Source organism: Ceratotherium simum, chromosome 8 (assembly GCF_057802395.1).
Source record: "Ceratotherium simum simum isolate JZ-2026a chromosome 8, ASM5780239v1, whole genome shotgun sequence".
NCBI lineage: Eukaryota > Metazoa > Chordata > Mammalia > Perissodactyla > Rhinocerotidae > Ceratotherium > Ceratotherium simum.
Window position 1 is genome coordinate 69,729,705 of NC_141907.1, and position 26,998 is coordinate 69,756,702.

Here is a 26,998-nt window from a genome sequence, read left to right on the forward strand (position 1 = left end):
GTTCAACCCTGCTATCCTTCCTTCCTTATTTTTTATAGAAGTCTCCTTGTCTGATTTTATATCTATAGATTGGTTGAATGATTATCTCTCTCCTCCCTCTCTCTGCAAGTGTAGAGCTTGCGCTCTAGACTAAGCATAGATGAGAACTGAAAGATCTACGTTTTTATGTGTCTGATGATTGAAGAAATTTTTTACAAACTAACTTCATACATTTCAGATCTTGGTGCCTTCCATAGGACGTCTTTCTATCACTATACGACCTCTGGCCCTCCACCTTTGTGTCATGATGCCAGGTGGGTTGTCAAAGAGAGTGAGGGGAGCATTCCTAGAAGCCACCTCTGCACTGGGTAGCTAACAATAACTCACCCATCCAGAAGCTCATACATATATCCTGCTACATCTAAACAAAATCTATCTCCAAATTGCTTGTAACTTCATCCTCCAAAATGCCTGTGAACACTCCAGTGCCACCTAATATCAGGGGAAGTTAGAATGGAATGACAGTGGCCTTCACTAATTGTGGTTAATTTTTTGTTTGTTTGTTTGTTACTTTCGCACGTTTTACAAAACATATAACCATGTGAACACATTGCTAGGGGTCCTGGAAGGGTTTGTGCAAGTGAGGGTCCTTGAAATTTAGCTTCATTCATTTCAAGATAAATATGCTACTGAAGGCAAACCTGCCCTTCCTGGTTGAAGTGGGGATATGGGTGGGATTGGGGGCCAGCACCAGGCCCAGTGAAATCCACTGATTTCTCCCTTCCTATTTCCAGGGAGACCCTAAGAAACCTCTAAGGTACCTCTGATCACAGATGAAAATCACTGCCCTATCTCATCCTACTTTTCAGTGTCCTTTCCTTGAATATATAGCTTAAGAACTAGATCTGCAGTAGGAAACATTAATTTTTCAAATAAAGAGAGGAAGCACAATTCCTTTCAGCAGAAAAGCTCTTTCATATTTTTAAGACTCGTCCTGTCATTTATTATCAAAAGGATAATTCAAATCTCTACTCCTGGTCTGGTGGAAAATAGCCAGACTTTCAAGATCATATCAAAACAAAGCAGCAAAGACCCTCTTTTGAAAGGGAAATGATGAATTGGTGCAGAGCGCTGCTGTGAAGGCAGTGAGGAGTGGTGCAATCAGGCTGTGATTATAGGTATATTACCTCTGTCTGCTGAGCCATCAAGCCAGCAGGAGTGATTAGGCTGCACAATATAAATGCCTGCCTATATGAACACAATTTGGTAAGTAGTGCATGAAAGTTTCCAGCCATAACCAAGTAATATTATTCAAGAAGAGTTGATTTCAAGACTCTGCATGCATGCTATAGGCCCCTTAACATGGAAACTGTTTTCAGATTCAGTGATATTCAGCCTCCTGCTGTGACCTCACAGGCACACAGAGAAAGGATTCAGAATGCAGCTATCATCCAAGAATGAAGGTTCTTTTGTAACCAAACTGTGACAGGTGGTATGTAGCTTAATCCCTGAAAAGAGAATGCCTGCCTTTTTATTTTTAATGGAAACTATAGTCTAATATTTGTCAAGCTTGACAGAAATAATGACAAAATAAAGCACAAACATATGATTAATTTATATAGTGTAGATAAGTGAACTTTGTTCTTGGTGCCAGGATGGGGGATCCAACAAAGTATTGTCTAAGAACTTAGAAATTTACATTGTCTTCTGAGTGTTAAACTAATCAAGTCCAAATATAATAGGTGTGATTATCTGTAAGAGCAAATATGTTGCCAATGAGTAAGGGAACAACTAAAACACCAATGAAGGTGAACTGGACAGAGTCATTTATAGGAGAAAGTAAGGGAATGAGATTGCATTGGGGAGAGGAAATCCCATCAGTGATTTCATGATCAGTATGGAGAACATGAAGCAGTGATGAGCCTTGGATGCACTGAGGTAGGACAGTCAGAAAAGCCAACGTTGACAGTGCCCATCCAGTGGAGAAAATGGCTTGGCCAAATGGATATGTGTCTCTCAAGATAAGTTCCAGGAGAGCAGGAACTCTGCGTTTCTTGTTTACTGGCACACAGTAGGCTCCTACAACATATGTGTTGAATGAATTCATGAAGAAATAATGGTGGCAAGTCTATCCTTTACTTGGGAGCTGTATCTTATCAACTAACTCCCCTCATTCTGCATCAATGCTTGCTAAGCAAATTTATGATAATTTGTATTCTCATGTAACTTGCTTATAGTGAAAAAGGTTCTGATTTGGTCAAATTGTCATTCTAGTATCTGAGAGCTTAGTTAACGTGGTCTGCTCCTGAGAACCTGATTATTCTCATTTGTGGTCACAAATTCAAGTCTCTCTCCTACACAGTTTATGCCTGCAATGAATTTATCATGGAAAGCAATCACCTTGGGAATTTTTTGTTGGTAATTGCTGGTCTTAGGTGACATTCCATTTCATTGGCACCTTCTTAGAATGTGCAGTATTTCTCATTAATATTAGCTTTTTGGAGACGTTTTATTATTTTTAAAGATATGGGGTTTAGGACTACAGGGAATATTTTTGTTTTGTGCTTATTAGACATAAATAATTTCCAAGGTAGAATCAGTTATGTTATTGCCACAGGACCATGGGGGAGGTTGCTTGAGGTTGCTTTCTACAACATAGATAGCTTAAGAATTTTAAAAGTTGTGGTAGATCCTATTTGTTATTCCTCTGCTTAAAAGAAAAAGACATCCTTCATCATTACTTTATGTTAAAGATGTGGTACAAATATCAACAAGTTGGGACAAATAAGCAGGCTAGCAAGATGTCCAAGGCAAGAAAGTGTCGCTATTGGAAAGGAAACCACTGCTTCTGATCATGATTGCACCACCAGAGTAGAAGGATTATATTACTGGTCTCACTAATCACATTCGCCAAGATGCTCACAACAGAATTTCTGAGGGCTGATGGTGCTGGGAAAATTGGCAGCAGTAGCAGAGGAGAATATTAATGCTTCTTGCCTTATACAGGGTTTTGTAATTAGAGAATATACAAGGTGACACATTATCTTGGTGGACATCAAGGTTTATTATTGTATCATTGCTCAAGTGTAAAAACATTGTTAAGATTGCTGTCATGATTTTATTTTTTTCCCATTGCAAATTAAATAACCTATGGCTGAGGGACACTTCATTTCCTCATGCTATAGAAATTCAGGATTGATTGTTATTATCTGCAGTAGATTGTGAAGACCACTTTTCTAGTTCATATCCAGTTGTTCAGATACGTAGTTTCTTATGCTGTAGTTTGTTAATGTGGTTACAAATTGACTTGAGAGTTTCAATTATGTTTGAATTCATTCATATAATTCAGAACAAAGATACTTAGTAATGTAGCCTGAAAAAAGTAAATGTAGTTGAACTCTGGGATAGGTAAAGAACTTTTGAATCCACAAAAAATGATATAAGTAGTATAGTCATTTAATAAATATTTATTCCTGAGTTTAGCGTGGCTCACTTACTTCTAAGTGGGAGTAATAAATGTGCTGACGTTTTAATTATTATTTTTATTATCAGCTAATATTTTTATTTTTAAAATAAGATATGAGTTTGCTTTCATTGAAATGCACATTGTAATTTCAATGAATTTGACAAATGTATACTGAGTTATAACCACACTTTTATCAAGATATAGAACATTTAAGGTTTGTTGCATTATGAATAAAACTGCTGAGAACAATCTTATACAAATCTTTTTTGTGGACATATGTTTTTATGCTATTGGTAAATACTTAAAAATGGAATTGCTGGGCCATGAGGGGGGGAATATGTTCAACTTTCCAAGAAATTGCTAGACAGTTTTCCAAAATTATTCCCCTCTTTACATTCCCACCAGCAATGTATGAGGATTCTGGGGGCACCACATCCTGGTCAACATTTGGCACTGTAAATCTGTATTTTTTTTCCCATCTAGTGGGTGTATAGTGACGTGTCCTTGTGCTTTTGCTTTGCATTTCCCTCATAACTAATACTGTTGAACGTATTCTCGTGTGCCTATTGTCTATTAATTTAACTTCTTTTGTGAAGTATCTATACAAATCTTTTGCCCATCTTTAATTAGAGTAAATGAAAGTTTATCACTGGAGTTGTCTTTCCTGTCGCAGGAAGAGGTATAGGGTTGTGATAAGTTAAAAATTAGTATTGTAATCTCTAAAGCAACCAATTAAATAACAAAGAAGTAAAGCTGAAAAACCAAGGGAGAAGATAAAATGGAATAATAAACTATACTTTCTTAGCCCAAAAGAAAACAGGAAAAGAAACAAAGAACAGATGGAACTAATGGAAAAGGAATAAAAAGATAATAGACTTAAGCCCAACCATATCAATCACTTGCGTCATCAATTACTTATTTTGTCCTATTTTCTCTTTCTGAAAGTAAAATTACACGTATATCAATCTGCTTGATATTTTTCCACAGATCACTGAGTTGGTGTTTAATTTTTTTAATCTTTTTTCCTTGGTTTTCTAATGTCTCCCACTTCTGTGTGTCCTCCAGATTAACAGTTGAGCTCAAAACACCTCACTAGCCCTTCTCTGCCAAGGCTTACATTTTCCCTGCCTATGCACAGCTTAAAGTACAGCTAAAGCTTCAAGATAACTACGCCCTTGCCTGCATTTCCTTTTCTGGGCTGCAACATAATCTTACTGATTTCTTTTTAATATCTTTTTAAATATTATTTTGAGGGTAAGTCAGAGTGAGAATAAGGAATATCAGAAGAATTTTACGTATATAGAGAGAAACAAAGGAGTCACAAAATGATTAGGATTGCTGCAGAAAACATTGCAGTGAAAAAGAACAATTTTAGTCCAGTGTTTGTGGTTTGTTATAATTTTTTGTTATTCGGACTCAATTCTTACAAAAGTAGAATTTACCAATACTGAGTACTGAAATTCAGCAGCATATGCCGGTACAGTGATAGTGGTTGTTGAAATATTGAACTCTTCCGTGCAGGATAATATATAGCTGCTGCCTCCAAGCCCCCTGAATGCCTGCCTGCTGCCCCAGCCACCCCTGCCCCTCATCCCAGATCTATCTATACCTACTCATAATCCATCAATTTAAGAGTTAAGATTTGGCTTAGTAGGGGGACTGCTGGGACCTATTCCACACTACAGTTGGTGTCATATGCCATACTGCTATTGGTTAAATATTTTAAAGAGCATCCTTACTTTACATATGTTGTGATTAAGCTTCTCTGTATTCAGAGAATGGTGTTAAGCTTTCAGCTGATTGAACTGATTGGAAAAATAGAATAGCTGCAGTCCAGGTCTTTGTCAGAGAGCATTATGTTGATTTTACTGCCGTGTAATACTCTTTGGAAGTTGAGACTAGCCATCTTGCTAGCCTCGGGATTAAATGAGTGATATACAATCCATCCATTAGACGTGAGAGTTTATCCCTGAATTAAGCCAGATTCTCAGAGAGATGTGTATTTTAGAGTGAATTGTTTTATTCTCTTCTTGAATTGCTTTTACTAAATTGCAGTTGGTAGTATACTGTTAGTCTGTACTGAAAGATGTTTTAAGTAATAACATTCAGAATTCACTTTCTATCAGTATGTCTTCTTTGTAAGAATTCAGGGGAGAAACTCTTCCCAGGGTTTGGTATGGGGGGGATAATTTTGCTCCTTGACAGTTACCGTTTGTTTTTATGCAAGGAAAACTGTGTATTGAGTAACTAATTGTGTATCCCTTACCAGATCAGTCATTAACAATATCAGTGCCAAATTTGCTTCCCACTTTCAGCAAGTCTTCACTCTATCTTTATCTTACTTTCTATTTTTTAAACATCTTTTATGGCAGATATTTTTATAAACTTTCTCAGATCATTTTTAAACAAGAGCGAATACAATCAAGTAAGTAAAATATACAAATGAAACATGATAAGCTTTCTATTAAAATTTTTCTCTTTATATCCATGAAACTGGGACCTAATGGCTAGGTTGCAGGAGCAGTCGGTGCCTATACTTCCGTGAAGTTGCATCGTTGACAGAGCCCTGCATGTTGCATGTCATTGATTCAAAGATGCACATTTTTTCCACCTTTTATAGTGAAAAATCTAGATGCATTTTATAATTGATAGTGTCTTAAATTAGAGGGAATATGATATTATATGTGTTTGTGGATGGTAAGGAAAAAGGGAGAGGTTGTCTTCATTTTCTCTTCGTAAGCTAACTGAAGCCTTGCCTTTCTATTATGTATCACAGCCTCCATCCCTCTTTCCCCATCCTGTTTGTCTGGCAGACCTGATACACTTTTCAAGCCTAAGTGCGGATATCGCCTTCTCCAGGAGGCCTTCCTTGATCTCTCAGTTCAGGGTAGGGTATTTACTTTTGCTTTCAAGCATCCAAAGCCTATTCCGTTGCACTTACCCTACTCATTTGTAATTATTTGTTCAGGTGTTCGAGAAGCAGTGTAGCAGAATGGTTAAGCACTTGGCCTCTGGAGGTAGACACCTTTGGATTTAATTTTACTATCACCAACTCTTGGGCAAGTTGCTTAAACTCTCTGTCCCTCAGTTTGTTCATGTGTAAAATGGAATTTTCATGGTAATCTATCTCATGGGATTATTTCAAGGATGAAATGAGTAAACACCTTGAGAACAGTGCCTGGCATAGTAAATGTGTCCCCTCCTGCTCCTTCTTTTCTTCTTCTCCTCCTCCTCCATCTTTTCTTCTTGCTATTATTATTGTTGTCGTCCACACTAGAATGTGAGCTCTGGAGGCAGAAACTGCCTAAATCCTGTTTAAGTCTTTCATTTCTAATTTCCCAGAATCTTCAAGAGTGCTTGATCCTTACTAGATGTTTATAAATGAATGAAGGCCTGTATTAGATATGAATTTTGGGTGACATGTCATAGTTTAGTGAAAACTGAACTATGTTTGCAAAAATGGTTTAAGAAATTGAGCTAGAGCCAGCCCTGATGGCCTAGTGGTTAAAGTTCAGCATGCTCTGTTTTGGTGGCCCAGGTTCGGTTCCCAGGCACAGAGCCACACCCCTAGTCTGTCAATAGCCATGCTGTGGTGGTGGCTCACATAGAAGAACTAGAAGGACTTACAACTAGAATATACAACTATGTACTAGAGGTTTGGGGATGGAAAAAAAAAAGAGAGAGAGGAAAGATTGGCAACAGATGTTAGCTCAAGGTGAATCTTTCCCAGCAAAAACAATAAAAGTAAAAGAAAAGAAAAAAGGAAAAAAAAAATGAGCTAGTGTGATTATCATATCCTTCTAGATGATATAAAATTATTCCTTTTATTGGAAATGATTGAATTACTTATTTAATAAACATTGAGTGCCAACTGTGTGTCAGATACTGTCTCAGATACTTGGCATGCAGAGGTGAAAAACAATCTCTGCCTTCAAGGAACTAATTTTCTAGTGTAAAGAAATGATAGCCTATGGTTTTTTTAACTGGACATATGATTTCTAGGAAGCTTATTATTCCATAAATTTATTTTGTTTCTCAAGTTAGTAGAGAGATACTGAGCATATTAATTTCTTCTGAAAAGTTTTAAAAAATTATCTATTTCCTTATTTATTCTCTGATACATTAAAAAATTGGAATCGAGCGGCTAGCTGTTGATTGGCATTTTCTTTAGATTGTCTGAAAACCATTCGTGGTGTTGGATGTTGTGTTTGAAAAACCTCTTGTATTTCTTGATTTCTTTTAGTTAAGTTATGTTTGATCTTACTTAGAACCACTACAAATTGTTACATTGAAATTTGGGCCCTTAGTCTCAAGATTTTCCATTGGTATCCATTTAGCTCAATTGCCCAGAACATAAAAGTGGCTCATTAAAATAAACCCAGTGCTGTGTGTTTATGTTGTGCTTCTAAAACAGTAGCTAGGAATACTTTTGTTTGCTATTTTGTTTTGTTTTTTTAAAGAAAGTCCTTGGGCACCGTTGACTTGTATGGTGGAAAATGTTTTCTTGAGAGATGTTCTTACACAGCCTTCATTTCGTGAGGATTTTCTTTGTAACTTTTAGTTACTTCATGTGCTATAGTGCCCACTCCCAAGTTTTAGCTGATGTAATTTCTCCTACGGTACATATCTCGAGAAGTGATTCCTCCAAAACGTTATGAGTGCTATATACCCATCCATAACTCTGGAGCAGGATTCCATCTCCTGAATGTAACTGTCACTTATGGTCTTGCCTGTTCTGTTGGCTTCTTTCCGCTTATTTGGCAATATACTCCCAAGCCTTTACCATTTAGGAATTATTGGCAATATCCACACCCAATTGTCTATGACTCACTGGGAATCTGTGCCAGATTTCTCAACATTTAAAGGATATTTTCCTATTTTATGTTCTCTCATTTAGCAGGGACAGTTGGCACATATGCTTCTTTATACTGTAATTTCCCAAATGGATGCCAGGTCCCATATTTAAATCATTTACACATGTAGCCTCTTGTTCTAAAAACTCAAAAATTAAGACAACTTTTGGGGCTGCTTTTGACAGTGTGGACATCAAATTTAAACCATGTGAACTTGTCTAGATGAGACATGATAGTGAATAAAAGTCCAGTTCTGTAGGAAGATTGGGAATGTTCATTCTCTTTAGATTAATTATGCTTTCCAAAGATTTCTTCATGGTTTTCAATAGTGATAACAACATAGGCTCTGCCACTCACTAGCTATGTGATCTTAGATAAGATATTAATAGCTTTAAACATGTTTCATTTGCAAATATTTATGTCTATGAGGTTCTCTCTTGAGTATTATAAGGAATTCTTTTCATGGAATTTGTTCCCTGAAAAATATTTTTATTGATTAGAAGTAGCTTAAAAATACTTGCATAAAAGATGGATTTATGGAAGAACTGTGACTAATATATATTTTTTCAGATATACAGATACCTATACAAAATCATCTCGTTGTTTTTCTGCGGGGGTTGAGCAAAGCATTATTCCCCTAAGTATGTGAAGAGAGCCTATAATTTAACAAGGAGTAATACCCTATTAGTATAAAAATGCTAAAGATAAGAACAAACAATTCATGCACACACACAATACATAAAAAATTACAATTTGATTAAAAACATGGGTAAAAAATGTCCAATCTCCATAGTAATAAAAAAAACCAAACAATAAAATTTTATTTTGTATTCATAAATTGATAAAGATTTAAAATAATAATAGTGGTGGCATGGTTTTAGGAAATGGATGTTCTTATACATTATTGGTAGAACTGTGATTACATTATTTCTGGAGGTCAGTTTGGAGTTATGTCTCAAAATCCTTAACATTATTTCTCATACACTGTGAACCTACAATTTATTTCTAGAAATTTATTCTACATAACCAGAAAAACCCACATATATGTATATATGATATACAGGTACATATACATATTAATTGAATTTTGTCATTAACAGTGGAAAAAATAATATAAATATCCATCAATAAGATTTATAGTCATCCCTGGGTATGGGGGGATTGGTTCCAGGACGCCTGTGTATAACAAAATCCATGGTTGCTCAAGTATCTTATATAAAATGGCATAGGATTTGCATATAACCTACACACATCCTCCACTATACTTTAAATCATCTCTAGATTTCTTATACTACCTAATACAACGTAAATCTATGTAAATAGTTGTTATACTATATTGTTTAGGGAATAATGACAAGAAAAAAGTCTGTACATGTTCAGTACAGACACAACCATCATAGGCCTTTCGATCCGTGGTTAGTTGAAACCCGTGGATGAGGAAGCTGCAGATATGGAGGGCCGACTGTACAATACATTTATCATGTTACCAACAGAACTGCTCCTCCCTTGGCTTTCCCCGTTTCAGTTAGGGGGAACTTGCTGAGGTAAAACCTTGGGATTATTCTTGTTTCCTCTCTTTCCCTCACCCTCCACGTAGGGTCCATCCCCAAGTCCACTCCCTGATATCCCAGGCTGAGATCCTTTCTTCGGTAACATGGTTTAGGGAAACGTTGTCATTTAGTAAAAGAATGCTCCCTTTGGTGTGAGAGCACCTGAATTCACTGATTACTAGCTATCAGTACTTGAGCAAGCACCTTGGCTACTTCAAAACCTTACTTTTCTCGTGTAAAATGAAGATGTTGTTTGCAGAGTTGCTTTGAGGCTGACACGAGGTCATGACTATGAAAGTGCTCTGTATGCTTCTGTACCACGTGTGTCTTCACTTACACTCACCTGTGGCTGCACTCACTGCAGTGAAGAGGGGGCAGTGGTGAGCAGGGCTGGGTCTTTGTATGCAACCACTGATTGCCTTGTGCCTCTGTCAGGACTGAGATTCCCACCCGGTGGGGAAACTTTACAGGGGGAAGGGGGAAAAGATTAAATAAAGAGAATAAACAAAGGGCACAATGTATAACTTCATTTAACAATAAAATGGCTTTCGATTAATAGCATCAGAAAAGTTACAAGAAGGAGCATATACTTCTTTTTTTTTTTTTTAATTTTTTGTTTATTGCAGTAACATTGGTTTATAACATTGTATAAATTTCAGGTGTACATCATTGTACTTCTATTTCTGCATGGACTACATCATGTTCACCACCAAAATACTAAATACAACCCATCACCACACACATGTACCGAATTATCCCTTTCACCCTCCTCCCTCCCCCTTTCCCCTCTGGTAACCACCAATCCAATCTCTGTCCCTATGTGTTTGTTTATTGTTGTTATTATCTGCTACTTAATGAAGGAAATCATGCCGTATTTGACCTTCTCCCTCTGACTTATTTCACTTTGCATTATACCCTCAATGTCCATCCATGATGTCACAAATGGCTGGATTTCATCGTTTCTTATGGCTGAGTAGTATTCCATTGTGTATATATACCACAGCTTCTTTATCCATTCGTCCCTTGATGGGCACTTAGGTTGCTTCCAAGTCTTGGCTATTGTGAATAACGCTGCAATGAACACATGGGTGCATGTACCTTTACAAATTGGTGTTTTCAAGTTCTTTGGGTAAATACCCAGCAGTGGGATGGCTGGATCATATGGTAGTTCTATCCTTGATTTTTTGAGGAATCTCCATACTGTTTTCCACAGTGGCTGCACCAGTTTGCACTCCCACCAGCAGTGTATGAGAGTTCCCTTCTCTCCACATCCTCTCCAACACATGTTGTTTCCTGTCTTGTTAATTATAGCCATTCTGACGGGCGTGAGGTGATATCTCATTGTAGTTTTGATTTGCATTTCCCTGATAGTTAATGATTTTGAACATCTTTTCATGTGTCTGTTGGCCATCTGTATATCTTCTTTGGAGAAATGTCTGTTCAGGTCCTTTGCCCATTTTTTAATTGGGTTGGTAGTTTTTTTGTTGGTAAGATGCATGAGTTCTTTATATATTTTGGAGATTAAGCCCTTATCAGAAGTATGGTTTGCAAATATCTTCTCCCAATTGTTAGGTTGTCTTTTCGTTTTGTTGATGGTTTCCTTTGCTGTGCAGAAGCTTTTTAGTTTGATGTAGTCCCATTTGTTTATTTTTTCTATTGTTTCTCTTGCCCGGTCAGACGTGGTGTTTGAGAAGATGTTGCTAAGACTGATGTCGAAAAGCATACTGCCTATGTTTTCTTCTAGAATTTTCACAGTTTCAGGTCTTACATTCAAGTCTTTAATCCATTTGGAGTTAATTTTTGTGTATGGTGTAAGGTAAGGGTCTACTTCCATTTTTTTGCATGTGGCTATCCAGTTTTCCCAACACCATTTGTTGAAGAGACTTTCTTTTCCCCATTGTATGTGCTTGGCTCCTTTGTCAAAGATTAGCTGTCCATAGATGTGTGGGTTTATTTCTGGGCTTTCGATTCTATTCCATTGATCTGTGTGTCTGTTTTTGTGCCAGTACCATGCTGTTTGGGTTACTACAGCTTTGTAGTATATTTTGAAATCAGGGAGTGTGATACCTCCAGCTTTGTTCTTTTTTCTTAGGATTCCTTTAGCTATTCGAGGTCTTTTGTTGTTCCATATAAATTTTAGGATTCTTTGTTCTATTTCTGTGAAAAATGTTGTTGGAACTTTGATAGGGATTGCATTGAATCTATAGATGGCTTTAGGAAGTATGGACATCTTAACTATGTTAATTCTTCCAATCCAAGAGCCCGGAATATCTTTCCATTTCTTTGTGTCTTCTTCAATTTCTTTCAGAAATGTTTTATAGTTTTCGGTGTACAGATCTTTCACCTCTTTGGTTAAGTTTATTCCTAGGTATTTTATTCTTTTTGTTGCAATTGTAAATGGGATGGTATTCTGAATTTCTCTTTCTGCTACCTCGTTGTTAGTGTACAGAAATGCAACTGATTTTTGTATGTAGATTTTGTATCCTGCAACTTTACCATATTCGTTTATTACTTCTAAAAGTTTTCCGGTGGATTCTTTAGGGTTTTCTATATATAAAATCATGTCATCTGCAAATAGTGACAGTTTCACTTCTTCCTTTCCAATTTGGATCCCTTTTATTTCTTTCTCTTGCCTGATTGCTCTGGCTAGGACTTCCAGTACTATGTTAAATAGGAGTGGTGACAGTGGGCATCCTTGTCTGGTTCCTGTTCTTAGAGGGATGGCTTTCAGTTTTTCACCATTGAGGATGATATTAGCTGTGGGTTTCTCATATATGGTCTTTATTATGTTGAGGTACTTTCCTTCTATACCCATTTTATTCAGAGTTTTTATCATAAATGGATGCTGTATCTTGTCAAATGCTTTCTCTGCATCTATTGAGATGATCATGTGATTTTTATTCTTCATCTTATTAATGTGGTGTATTACGTTGATTGATTTGCGAATGTTAAACCATCCCTGCATCCCTGGAATAAATCCCACTTGATCATGGTGTATAATCTTTTTAACGTATTGTTGTATGCGATTTGCTAGTATTTTATTGAGGATTTTTACATCGATGTTCATCAGTGATATTGGCCTGTAATTTTCTTTTTTTGTGTTGTCCTTGTCTGGTTTTGGTATCAGGGTAATGTCAGCTTTGTAGAATGAGTTAGGGAGCTTCCCCCCCTCCTCAATTTTTTGGAAGAGTTTGAGAAGGATAGGTATTAAGTCTTCTTTGAATGTTTGGTAGAATTCACCAGGGAAGCCGTCTGGTCCTGGACTTTTATTTTTGGGGAGGTTTGTGATTACTGTTTCGATCTCCTTACTGGTGATTGGTCTATTCAAATTCTCTACTTCTTTTTGATCCAGTTTTGGAAGGTTGTATGATTCTAAGAATTTATCCATTTCTTTCAGATTGTCGAATTGGTTGGCATATAGCTTTTCATAGTATTCTCTTATAATCTTTTGTATTTCTGAGGTGTCTGTTGTAACCTCTCCTCTTTCATTTCTGATTTTACTTATTTGTGCCTTCTCTCTTTTTCTTTGTGAGTCTAGCTAAAGGTTTGTCAATTTTGTTGATCTTTTCAAAGAACCAGCTCTTGGTTTTATTAATTTTTCTATTGTTTTTTGGTCTCTATTTCATTTATTTCTGCTCTGATTTTTATTATTTCCCTTCTTCTACTGATTTTGGGCTTTGTTTGTTCTTCTTTTTCCAGTTCCTTCAGGTGCATTGTTAGATTGTTTATTTGAGATTTTTCTTGTTTGTTGAGATAGGCCTGTATCGCTATAAACTTCCCTCTTAGAACTGCTTTTGCTGTATCCCATAAATTCTGGCATGTCATATCTTCATTTTCATTTGTCTCCAGGTATTTTTTGATTTCTTCTTTGATTTCTTCGTTAACCCAGTCGTTGTTCAGTAGCATTTTGTTTAATCTCCACGTATTTGTGGCTTTTCTGATTTTCTTCCTATAGTTGATTTCTAGTTTCAGACCGTTGTGGTCAGAAAAGATGCTTGGTATTATTTCAATCTTCTTAAATTTATGGAGACTTGTTTTGTGGCCTAATATGTGATCAATCCTGTAGAATGTTCCACGTGCCTTTGAAAAGAACGTGTATTCTTCGGTTTTTGGATGGAATGCTCTGTATATATCTACTAGGTCCATCTGTTGTAGTGTGTCGTTTAAGGCCAATGTTTCCTTATTGATCTTCTGTTTGGATGATCTATCCGTTGGTGTAAGTGGAGTGTTAAAGTCCCCTACTATTATTGTGTTACTGTCTATTTCTGTTTTTAGGAGCATATACTTCTGTATATGTGTGCATATGTGAGAGTCAGTCGTCGGCTTAGAGAGAAGAAATACAAGCAGAGAGGCTGGATATAACAGCTTACTTCTTTTTGTATGCTCAACTAGTGTAAATAATTCTCTTTTCAGGGCTACAGGATTTTTTAAACACCAAGTTTGGACTTTGGGTGATAGCATTATTCCTTGAAAGAAGCTTAGGAGAGACTTTTCTATAAGGGATAAAAACAAGGAAGATGAAGCTCTGTCTAATATGCTTATTTACCGTCTGAAATAAATAGTTACAATAACCACCTCCCACTGTTTTCGTAACTTTGTTGTCGTTCTTATATTTGGATTTGAATACACTTTGAGCCATCTTTTAAGACCTTTTCTTCAACACCATTAGAAGACATGACCGTCTTTTTTTTCTTCTGATGTATACTATCTTGATAAAGATTCCTTCCAGATGTTTTGGAATTTTTTAAAACAGAATTTTCAATTCTTGTGAAACATCACGTACTAGCATTAATTATCTATATTTTTCAAATTGAAAAGATGTGGTCCAGTGTGGTTAAGTGAGTGGATTGACTAAGTTTATTGAGCAAGAAAATCAATATATAAAAAAATAAGGCCAAATTTACTGAATAAATAGTGATATTTGTCCAACTGGTTTCCCCCTAACTTTGTATTCCCATTTTCACTGAGCTCACATAAAATGGAGGCTACAAACAAAAACACAGTGCTGTCTAAATGTAGTTGTCACTGTGGCCTAACAAGTTTGATTAGCCCCATTAGCAGGAATGCCCTGCAGGGAACTTTAGATAAAAAACATTAAAAACTTGGATTGTCAACAAACTCTTAGTCCAACCTGGGCCTGGTAGCCTATTTAGAAACTGATTGTCTCAAGTAATTGGATTTACTGGAGTTACTATATCAGTGTCATATCAGAACTCTGCTTCTTTCTTTTTAGATACGGGTAATAGACTTCCACTGCCTATGTCGCTATTCCATTTTGATGGAATAATCTGGATTCCCACTGAAAGGATTGTTTGACAATGTGAAAAAGCATTATAAGGCACTGGATATAGCCAATGGGATTCTTTTTTATTTTTATTATTAGCTGAATTAATAAAAAGTTCACAGGAAAAAGGAAATAAAGTATCTCTGCTCATAGGACCATATTCTGATTTTTATATTGATTGTATTTTTAAAAAGTCAATGCTTTGTAGGTTAATGTTCTTTATACAGAAGTCAAAAAGAATCAGATTGAATTTGGAGAAGAAGCAACATTGCCTTCTGTGTACCATTGTCAGGTAAAAACATTCCATAGATTTTACAGGTCATAATTTCAGATTTGCAAGTGATGTTTAAAAATTATTTTCCTATAAAAGTTCTATTTGATTTATAAAGTTAATATGAGCCTCCACAGATTCAATCTGAGGTTTTCTCTTGGTCTTCAACATTCAGATTTCTCATCACACTAGTGGCAAATAATAACATCTCTTTCATGGAGTTCTTGGATGAACTAAATTAAATGAATGTATGTTAATCACCTGGAACAGAATACTCAATACTTAAAAAAAAGGAAAGATATGCCCATTTATCACTATCCCTTTTCCTCTGACATTGAACCAATTCTCCATTCATGACTAAGTATCTTTTGCACCACTAATCCATATTACTTTAAATTCTCAAAGCAGTCTTCATTAAGCAACGCTGTCAAAGACTTCTAAGTATTCCACATAAATTAAACTACAGATTATCCTCTTTTCCACATGCTTATTTATTCACTTGTTTGCTTATTCCTTCCTTTCTTCCTTGCAAGAAAAATGGCAGATTACGTGGGCGTGAGAATTTTCTAAAAGTCTTGTAGCCTTTCCCAGTTAGTAGATTGCTGCTGCCTAAGTGTTTGCTGACATCCTTCCTTGTAGTAGACATCATCAACTTGCCAGATAGAGCGGAGAGACTTCCCTTATTTTAAGGGGAGGGTAAGGCAAAGTGTAGTGAACTTGGCTGGATGCTATTCATGTTGAATGTCATAATGCAGAGGAGAGAGAGTAGGTTCTTTATTGCTTTTCCTCACTGTTTTGTGTATTCTGAATATATCTGCTCTTGAAAGTCTGATCTTAGCTAATTTCCACTAGCTTGCTAAGTACCACAGTCTCCATCAATTTCTATGGTAGCAGTTCTACAACATGTGGGTTCTCTGGCTTCTGTGACTTAGCTCATTTTGTTCTCCTACCTTTGATGCTTTCTTCCCTTCTCCTCCTTCCTGATTTTAGAAGTCCAAGACAAATCTCTGTTCTTCCCAAGGACATTTCTGGCCACACAAGACCCAAGGAGTCTACCTTTCCTTTGAACCTCTGTGGCACTGGGGACTGAGCCATTTCTTTCTTATATGTCATTTACTACCTCCTATTGCTAGCGTTCTTCTCGTAGTTTGAATTCATCATCTTTCACACCAAATCTGTTTCTCTTCCATGGTTTCTACCACAGTGAGTGCCCCCCATCCAAACAGGCATTCAAGCACAAACCGGCATCATCTGTGACTCTCCCATCTGCCTCCTCGACGTGTAAACATGAAGTCCTGTGCCATCTCAACGTCTCTGTCCTCTGCCACTTCTTGACATCTTTCCTTAGCTTGGGATCTGATCATCTCTTGCCTGGGTTACTGCTATAGCTTTCTACAACTGCTTGGATTCCAGCATTGTTCACATTTAATCCATTCTCCTTCATGCAGCCAGAATGATATTTGCTAAAATGCAAATGTGACCTTTTTACTTTCCTGCTTAAAACTTTTCAATGATTCTGAAATGCTTTTAAAATGAAGTCTAAATTTCCTAGTGTGGAAGACAAAACTCTTTATGATCTAGCCCCTGCTTAGCTGTATTGCTTTATATCTGGGAACTCTTTCTACTTTCCACTCTAAGCTCCTCCCATACCGAGGTGAGCATAGATATTGCCTATGTTGGTGAATGTGGAATGGGTCTTTTCCTGCTGTCTTAGAATTTCTGTGAAAGCCTCAAAGTTAAGGACTGTAGGTAATAGGTCTTTACAACTTCTGAGAGCTGCTAGACATTTCTATAGAACTTTCTAAAACATAACAATGTAAGTTTGTGACTATCATTTTCCATAACCCATCTTCAGTCTATACAAGAGAAAATTAGACATTCAAAAGACACTTCACTGGAAAGTAGGAGAATCACTAGTGGTAGATGGTGCTATGGTATTTCCCCTCCTCTCTCCATGAAAATCAGAGGGACTACATCTTCTTTCCCAAGATACATGAGGAGTGATCAAAAGTATCACTTAATAGAGGCTAGAGGTGTCTGAAAGAGGAGAACCCACATCTCACAACCTTGCTCAGTGTTTACTGTTCTGTGGCATTGCTAGCTTGGGTTCTGGTATGTACTGGAGCAGAAAGTGGAGAGAAGTCTTGGGAGAATTCTCCCCAGGCACTAGAAACATATGTGAACATGAAGCCTGGTAATTGCATCCCCCTGGTGAGTTTGAAGGGCAGGAGGCTGGCTGGAGTACCAACGTGAAGGAGACAAGGCAACAGCTGGTAGAAGAAGCACTTTTTAGGGCAAGGATGTGGGAGTTCCCCATGGGCCAAGTGGATGCTACGGAGGAAGCACTCAACTGCCGCAGGGCTGAGGAGAACCTGGCTCTATGCTCTGCATGAGAGTGTACCCCCAGGGGCAGGAACTTGATGGGATTTGCCAAAGATCAGTGGAGGGAGTGCGTGTCTGTTTGGAATGAATGCAGTGCAGACTGCCCTGCAGAGGCCACGGGGGTCTCTAAAGAACATCCAAGAATCTCATGAAACAACCAGCATTTGAATGCTCTCCATAATGGAGGGCCTGATATCCAGCCAGAGTCAGCCAAGAGAGAACTACAAGCACACTTGCCAAATAAGAAGACCTCTGCCCTCTGTCTTCTAATCCCTTCTCCTCTTTTTCTCTACCTGGGGGAAGCTTGGAGGGATGGGGAGAAGACAGAGCAGGAAGAGTGAAGAAATGGACCAAGTTCCCTACCCACTGCAGGTCTGGGAGGCTTGAGCAGGGAGAGGAGAGAAATTGTGAATAGGATGTGCTTAACTCATGCCTTCAGTAAACATATACTGAGCATTTATTTTATGCCTGCCACTGGTCTAGGTACAGGGAATACAGGAGTGAATAAAACATAGAAAGATCTTTGCCTTTACAGACCTTATAATCTAATAGAGGGGGAGAAATGAACAAATTAAAACAGTAAACACAAATTAAATATGTAGAAGGTAATATGTGCTATGGGAAAAAAAAAGTTGGAAAGGGGAGAGGACATATTGGGAGGGGTAGAGTGTTAAGAGTGGAAGAGATAAGAAAGGTTTGCCAGTCGATAAAGAGAACCAGATTTGCTGAGGATTGGATGTGACAGGGCATCCTAGCATGATTTTTGGCCTGAGGATGGAACTCTCATTAACTGAGAAGGGCTGTACTGTAGGAGGAGCAGGTTGGTGGCAGGTTAATTTTGCGACACCCATTAGACATCCGAGTGCAGATGTCCTGCAGGCAGTTGGATTTCAAGGCGGAGGTGGGGCTAGAGATAGAAATTTTGAAGTGGTTGGTGTGGGTGTCAGTTAAAGCCATGAGACTGGAGTTTTGATTTATGTGGCTCTGGAATTTTTTGTGTGTGAGGAAGATTAGCCCTGAGCTAACGACCGTTTCCAATCCTCTTCTTTTTGCTGAGGAAGATTGGCCCTGGGCTAACCTCTGTGCCCATCTTCCTCTACTTTATATGTGGGATGCCTGCCACCATTTGGCTTGATAAGTGGTGCATAGGTCCGCGCCTGGGATCCGAACCTGCGAACCCTGGGCCACCAAAGCGGAGCGCGCACACTTAACCACTACATCACTGGGGCGTCCCGGCTCTGGAATTTTTAATATCTGAAACTGAAACTATTTTTAGAGCTAAAAACGACTGAAAAGCTTTGGTATTGGCCCAGGATGGCATCGTGGCACTGGGTGTGGGGAAGATCCAAAGGAGCACGTTAAACTCAGCGAAAGGGGAAAAATAATGTTTCCTGCCTGGGTCCCATCAAATGCAGCTCATTCAGCAAACCAGTTACGCCCTGAATGTACATTGTTCTCTTGAATCTTCCCGTATTTACATGTGACTTTCCTTGCCGGGTATTCCCCAGCCCTTTTTATCTTTGCCTGGAGTGCTAATGTGAATTTCTCTAATGTGCCATTTTATGGGAAACATTTTCTTACTCTGTTGTGATTGAATCAGTTTCCTTCCTATGAGGAAGATCCTTCCCCTTCATGACATAGTTTACTTTGTTCTTTGTCCCTTTCTAAACTGTAGCTTCCTCGAGGGCAGGGCATCTCTCCTCTTAACCTCTCTGTCTCTGGTGTCTAGTATGGGACCCATGCGTAGTAGATGCCCAATAAATCACTATTAAATGCAAGCAAGCAGGTTAAAGGCAGAGACCATGCTTTATACGTTGCATTGTTTTCTGAGGTGCTTGGTTGACTTGCATCACATTTAGGAATAAGTTTGTGAGTGTCAGGTTGTATAAAGAGTGCTGCTGGTCTGTTTTTCTGCTCACTATGGGTATCAGACCCTTGATAGACAGGCAGAGTCCTGGTCCCTGTAAAGACTGGTGAGTTTCTTTATCTCTAAACTTTATGAACATGACAAAAGGATTTGTTGAGAATAGCTGAACTTATGTTTTGGAGTGAAAACTATATACAATTTGCTATACATTTATCTTATGTATGAATGTACAATGGCCCCGAATCCTATACTTAGGTATTTCTCACTAACAACAATAAATACCACCCAAGTTAACAGCTTCCTTTCTGGTCTGTACTCGCCTTTTCCTCAACTCTTTCCACTGATGCTGATGTTCACTTGTGGCATTACCGTCCTACAGGTTCAGTGCTGGGATTGTCTTATCATTTATGATTAGGTGTAGCTGAATATTATAGAAAACCTAAAATAACAACTGCTTAAAGAACACAGTTTATTTTTCTCTATTGCAAGATAAGTCTATAGATAGATAGTACCGGGTGAATTTGGTGGCTTCGTAGACACTAGGGACCCAGGCTTTTTCTCAATTTCTGCTCCTTCATGCGCCTAGCATGTGCCTCCAACTTGAAGGTCACCTCATAATCTGAGAAGGTTTTTGATGTACTCGCCATCACGTCCAAGTTTTAGACCACAGGAAGGAGGAAAAAAGGAATGATTACAGGGATGTTCCTTCCAAAGGAGGCAGCTGCCTTTAATCAGCCTTCCCCGGAGTCCCACTCAACACTTCTGCTCGCATCTTATCTTCACAACCGAGGCACATGGCAACTGCTTAGTCTAATGGAGGCTAGGAAATGCTGTCTTTTAGCTAAAACTAGGGTTCTGTTATTGACAGGAAAGGAGATTGGTGGCACCTGGAATACAATATCTATCATGGCTGTATTCTTGTGTCAGGGTTTACTATTTATCACTTTCTCCCTAATTTTATTCCATGTTCCCCTTAAATACAAAATCTTTACTTATGGATTTCCACAAAATGCCACAATTCTCTCTAATGTGCTCTGAAATCCTGGCTGACTGCTTTGTTTGTTCGCAGAGGAATAGCTTTTGTTGGTTTGTCCGACCTTGTTGCTCTCTTGCTAGCCTCAGCATCTATGTTCTCAGAGCCAGCTGCATTCTCCTTGGAGGGCTGGGACAAAGGGCAGGACTTTATTTTGCTCTCTTTCAGTTAAAATAGTCACTATCTTGTCAGAATCTGAGCTGAAAATTAAACCTTGGCTCTGCACATTTTGATACTTCTTGTGGCCAGGGGATGAGTGGGTGGAGGGTTTCATTGTGTCCTGAGATGGCAGCAGACTGTTGCTCATTAGTATCAGTGCTCTTTCTTGCTCCTTCTGTTTCCTGAGTGGGCCCCATCTTCCCCACTGCTGGTCCCCTTCTGGCACATCTAGACACAGTCCCCTCAGTAGCTGCTGCTGCCTCCATGAAGGTTCCCTTAAAAAGGCAGGCCCTTGATGCTCTACACCAATATCACATAAAGCTCTGTGAGTTTATAAGATTTTACTCAAAGATTTGGGTAACTATGTTGAATTACAATGTAGATGGTGAAAAGGGAAACTATATTAGGAACAGGACTTTTCCGTGGTCAACGGAGGACCATCCAAGACATTCGGTATTTCAAGGATGCCCTTCTCTATTGCTCCTGTGTATTAGGTTCTTTCTATGTGAGAATACCTTTACTCCGAACACCTTTGAAGAAATTTCCTCTCCTAACCATAGGGACTGGTTTCACACCAGAGCCTATTCCTAGCCTGGTTCCCCCAGCAGTTTATTCCCGTTGTCTGAGTTACTTGGAAAAGAATAACACTCAAGAGAGTTCATTGTCACCCATGACATTCCAAGTCCCACAGAACGATCTAGAGTAGATGCTGTAAGTTTCCCCACCTGTGTGAATTTAGTCTATTGATTGTCTAGTAGATAATTGTTCCCTTTCTTCCAGACACACACACATGCACACACACACACACACACACACACACACACACACCTCTCTACCAAAGACAAACAGTCTGAGTCTACCCATAAGGTGGTAAGAAATTACCTGAGATTTTCATGCCCCAGCTAGATTCACTGAAGAAGGCTTTGGGGAACTTTACCCCTGGGGGCCACGTGCCCGTTTTTCATTCTGACATAGGGTTGCCGTATGTTGCAATAGTGAGCAGCACTGGAAGAAATCTATGTATGTGCTGCCTTAGAGGCCCAGCCAATTGCTCCTTTTGTTGATTTTGTGGTGCACTTGTTTGGAAGTGAAGGTGTATTGATCTAGAAATAGGAAAACTTGACTACTCTTGAAAGAAGTGGTTGGGAAGGTTTTGCTTTTCTTCATAGCTTAGAAAGTAGAATGTAAGCATCTAAAGACCTCGAATGGGAGAGATGGGATTGAATTATTATAAATAGTTTAGCCATCCTATGGATTTGTTTGCATTGTTGGAAAACATTTTATTCACACAACAAAGTAACATCTTGATAAAGTAAAAACTTGATATGTGGTTAACTTTTCTATTTTGAAAAAAATAGACTTTTTTAGAGCAGTTTTAGGTTCAAGGCAAAATTGAGCAGAAAGTACAGAGTTCCCATATATCCCCTGTGTGGTTTGACATTTAAGGTGAAATATTAATTCCTGTTCCTGCCACCAAATTATAATGAAATTCGCTTCACTGTTGGATTTTAGTACTCTTTAAGTTAATTTACTAGTGACCATTGGGGATAGTCATTAACTTCCAGGACATAGAATGGCTTCAACATAACAGTATTCTCCTTCCCAACATATATATTATTTGGTAACTCATAATGCTGTTTTTGAATTAAAACAATGCACCCATAATTTACATGGAAATGGACTGGTTCAAATGCGATCCCTTTATCTATTTGATGAGTGAATATTTTTAAGTGAATGTAATTTAGTTATCTGTAAATTGTTACACCTCAGTTAAAATAATTGGGTATGCAATGAATGGGAATATTATGACTGCTATTGTGGAAGGCACCTGTTGCCTGGGTCACTCTTGAAGTAGTAACTATAACCTTGATACTGCTTTGTCTATCTAAATAAAGGCTAATAGAGAAGCTAGCTCTGCTACTGTAAAATGTACTTATGCTGATGATTTTTCGGGAGACGTCCTAGAGGTTCCATTTATCACTAGGAAGTAAATGCTAGTGCCTGTGCTCCTTAGTGAGTTCCAAAGCTTAGACTGAGAGCTCAGAAACTTCCATTCCACCATTTTATCATGCATGGGATGACAGGTTTTCTTTAGGGAACAGTTTTTTAATTTGAGTAGTGACTTGGCATTTTTCATACTTTTCTCCTTGAAGTTTCTAATTCTCTTGAGTGTTACATTGTGTTTGTGTGACTGAGGAGAGGAATATACGTAAAGATGATTTTTAAAAATATTCTGCCTCCTTATTTTTTTGTGCTTATTTTTTCCCTTTGGGCTCTTATATTGAATTTTCTGGACTTCATATATATAAATTGAAATACTTTTCTTTCTTTCTCTACCCTTTCTAAAATCTTCATAAAGATTCTTCTCATGTCCCTCAAATGTTGTTATCTTCTTAGAAAAAGAAACCTGGCCTAAACTGTCACATACATTTTTCATAAATGTTTGCTTGGAGTGGAGAATCTTCGAAAGTCTAAGAATTTTGCAGAATGCGACACATTCTTTGCACCCCTTATTTCAATACCAGCTCTAAATTGAAGAATGAGTTTGCCAGGCACTGTCCCAGGCACTGGTAAGGTGGGTGTGACAGATATGGTTGAGGCCTGAAAGAGCTTACAGTCTGATGGGGGAGATAGATTTGTGAATCAACTATTATAGTCCTGTGGGATAAAGGCTATGATAGAGACATGCTCAACGAGAACACAAATCAGATGGGAGCAAGAAGGATTCTGGAAGGTTCCAGAAGTAGGCTGCCTTTGAGTTGAATTTTGAAAGGGTAAGTAGGAATTAGCTTGAAAACGGGGGAAAAAAAGGCGTTTGAGTGGAGGAGCGTCTGAAACGGTGTGTATGTGTAAAGAATTATAAATCCATTGATGTGGGACTAAAGAGAGTAAGTACATGGAGGGGTGATGGAAGAAGTTAGAATAGATGGGTGCCTGGTCATGAAGAGCTTTGTGCATAAGTGAAGAATTTTGAACTCTACTGTGAAAATTATAGGGATTTACAAAAGGATTTTTAAGCAGAGGAGAGAAATGATATTTACATTTTAGGAACATCATTCTGGCAGCAATTAGGAGGAGAAGTGGAAGCAGGCCAGACTGAGGGAAGGCCATCTAATTATGATGCGACTGCAATATCCAGGGGAAAAGAGATGAGGACTTTAATTTAAGGCAGTAATGGTGGAGAGTAGAGAGAAGGGACAGATTAAAGAGACATTAAAGTGATGTCTCTAGTATATCTTCTGTATCCTTGGATGGACAAGTAGATTGGTGATGCTAGGAAATGCAGGAAAAAACCCAGGTTTTGGGGGAAAGATAATGTTTTGTTTTGGACATGTTCAGGTAAAAATGACAATGGCACATCCACAGTGGAGACATCTACTCTAAAATTGAATATATGTGTCTGAACCCTGGTAGAGGGTTCTGAGCTGAAAATATGGATTTGGGAGTCATCAGTCTCTATGTGGATACTGAAGCTTTGGTGTCAATGAAGAAACAAGACTTTTGGTGATTCCTGACATTTATGAGGCGTCTGAGAGATGATCTCATGCAAGATATTGAAAACAAATGGCCCTTAGTACATGACAGTCATGTGTTGCTTAACAAAGAGGATATGTTCTGAGAAATGCATCATTAGGCAATTTCGTCATTGTGTGAACATCGTATAGTATACCTACACAAAACTAGACGGTGTAGCCTAGTACACACCTAGGCTATATGGTTAATCTTACGGGACCACCATTGTGTACGCACCACCATTGTGTACGCGATCTGTTGTTGACCAAAATGTCCTTATGCGGTGCATGACTGTATCTTGTACATCCACATTATCTTTGTACACTTATCCCACAAATGGTAAGTTCTCAAAAGAGGTTTGAGGGAAAACGTGGGGGAAGGAAGAGGGAGGGTGGAAGGAAGAAAAGTTGGGTGAAGACTGGTATCTTTAGAATAAAATACTTTGCAAAGCTATGACACCAAAGAGAACATAGGATAACACACTAACACACTAGATCCTTTTTCTGTAAGCCTTGGGATCAAATCTGATTTACTTTAGAAACATCGAAAGGTACTTCAAATCATCTTCATTATTTTTTGAAGATAATTTTTTCTAGAGTTTGCATAAAGATCCATTTCAAAGTAGTCTTTTCAGCCTATGCTGGGGAAGACCTCCTTCCTTGGGCTACACCTGAAAAGGTCCAGGTGCTCAGAGGCCTTTGGGAATCACGTTGAATTTTCAGAGTTATTTACCTATATTTGTTCTACTCTGCATGACCCTGTAAGCCTACTATTGACCACGAACTGAACCTGACCCTAAAGAAGCAAAAGGACAGGGTGACATTGGTGCCATCATATTCACATTAACCCTGCCAGGCCTCCACAGTGATTTGCCCAGGGCTTTGGGTGTTAAGGAAGAATATGTGGAAGAATCCACACTCAAGACAGGTAGGAGTGTTTATTTATACTTGCAGCCACAGTTTGTAACACTTGACCCCTCGGTGGACAAGAAAAGCCATCTTTTGCTACAACACAAGTATGAATTTCTGAGTGTAGCTCAAATAGCTCATTATTTCTGCCTCTCCCTCGCCCCTTTTAATTTACATAGATGTCCTCAGTTCTCAGCCAGCACTCTTATTTTGTTTGTACATACCCCTCATGACTCTTTTATATGTCTTTAAAGATGTGCAATCTGTCTGTTGAAATTATTACTTTCTTGTGGGTGGGAAATTCTTATCATGTTTATAAATTGAGCCATATTGGGCATAACGTAGAATCCCTCCAAATATGTGTAGATCTAGTTATTGCCTTTACTCTTCAGGGTTTTTAGTTGTTGTTGTTGTGTTGTTTTGATGTTAACATTTGTGGGAGATCAAGATTTGGCCATCCTGAAATATATCTCTTTACCTTGATTGTTTTCTCTGAGGGACATTTGACCTCCCCCACTAACTGCCTAAAGAATTTGACATGGTGGCTCCTTCCTGGAACAGATCTTCTATCATGATGGCTGTAATGATAATGTAAAATAGATGTTACAATGGGAGGGGCACCAAGCCCCTTTTATTAAAAAACTCTATCTCTCCCTGACCACATTATCTATAGATGACCCTGAAAAGAATTGTCTTCTTGCCCTCTGAAGTCCCAGACCACTACCCACCCCCAACACCTTCCTCGCCTTTAGCTGCAATACTTAAGCAAGCAGCTTAGACAGAGGGACGAGTTGCTCATTTCTGAGTTTCTCCCATGTATACATGTTATTAAACTGGGTATTATTTTCTCCTGCTAACCTGTCTTGTTAATTATTTGGCCAGCCATAAGAACCTTAAGGGAAAGGGCAGAGGGGGATTCTCCCTCTCTCCCCACACATTTATAAGTAAACTTGTAAAATTTTCCAGCTCTTTCTTAGCAAAATTATGAGAAGGAATGATTCCATGCACTGCTAAGATGGGTTGTCTTAATAAGAAGAAATAGCAGGGAAAAAAAGAAGCTAATTAAAGTGATGGTCATATCTTTAGACCAGACAATTGAGAGAAGACATGCGGGAGGTGGAAATGGTTCAGTGAAAACAAAAGCTTGAGGCTAGTAATTGGAAAGTGGCATTTACTTTTGCTTCTGAATTTAATCCCATCAGACAGTCTCCTGTGAAAAACTGTCCAGTAAGCTGTCAGCCACTGACTTCATACAGAGATCTCACTGGGTTAGGCTTGCCTTCCTTTCTATGATCAGCAGATAGAATGTGCAATTAACTGTAGAGCTAATATGGTAGAAAAAAATTGTCCAAAGATTAGATGACTCCCTCGAGCCCCAATGAAAAAGCGATGATGAGTGGCCAGGCAGTACACACAGCTCAAGCTCTTGGAACACAGAGATAGGAACAGTAGCAGAAGTGGGCACCCCTGTTCCCCTTGTACTTTGGGGCAACAAACAGATCTAGCAGCACCGGACATCCGACTCCAGGAGAGCGAACCCGGTTGTGAGTTTATAAACTGCCTCCTTGGGGAAAAGCAGCCCTGGTATAATCAGGGGCACAATAAAGGACCGCATGGTAGAAACTGGTCCCTCATCCTGTTTTTCCACCTCAACACCAAACTGGGAGAATGCCAGCCTTTTTGTAGGCCTGATCAGAGGATGGGACCCCAGCCTCGTGGTGGCAACTCTAGGC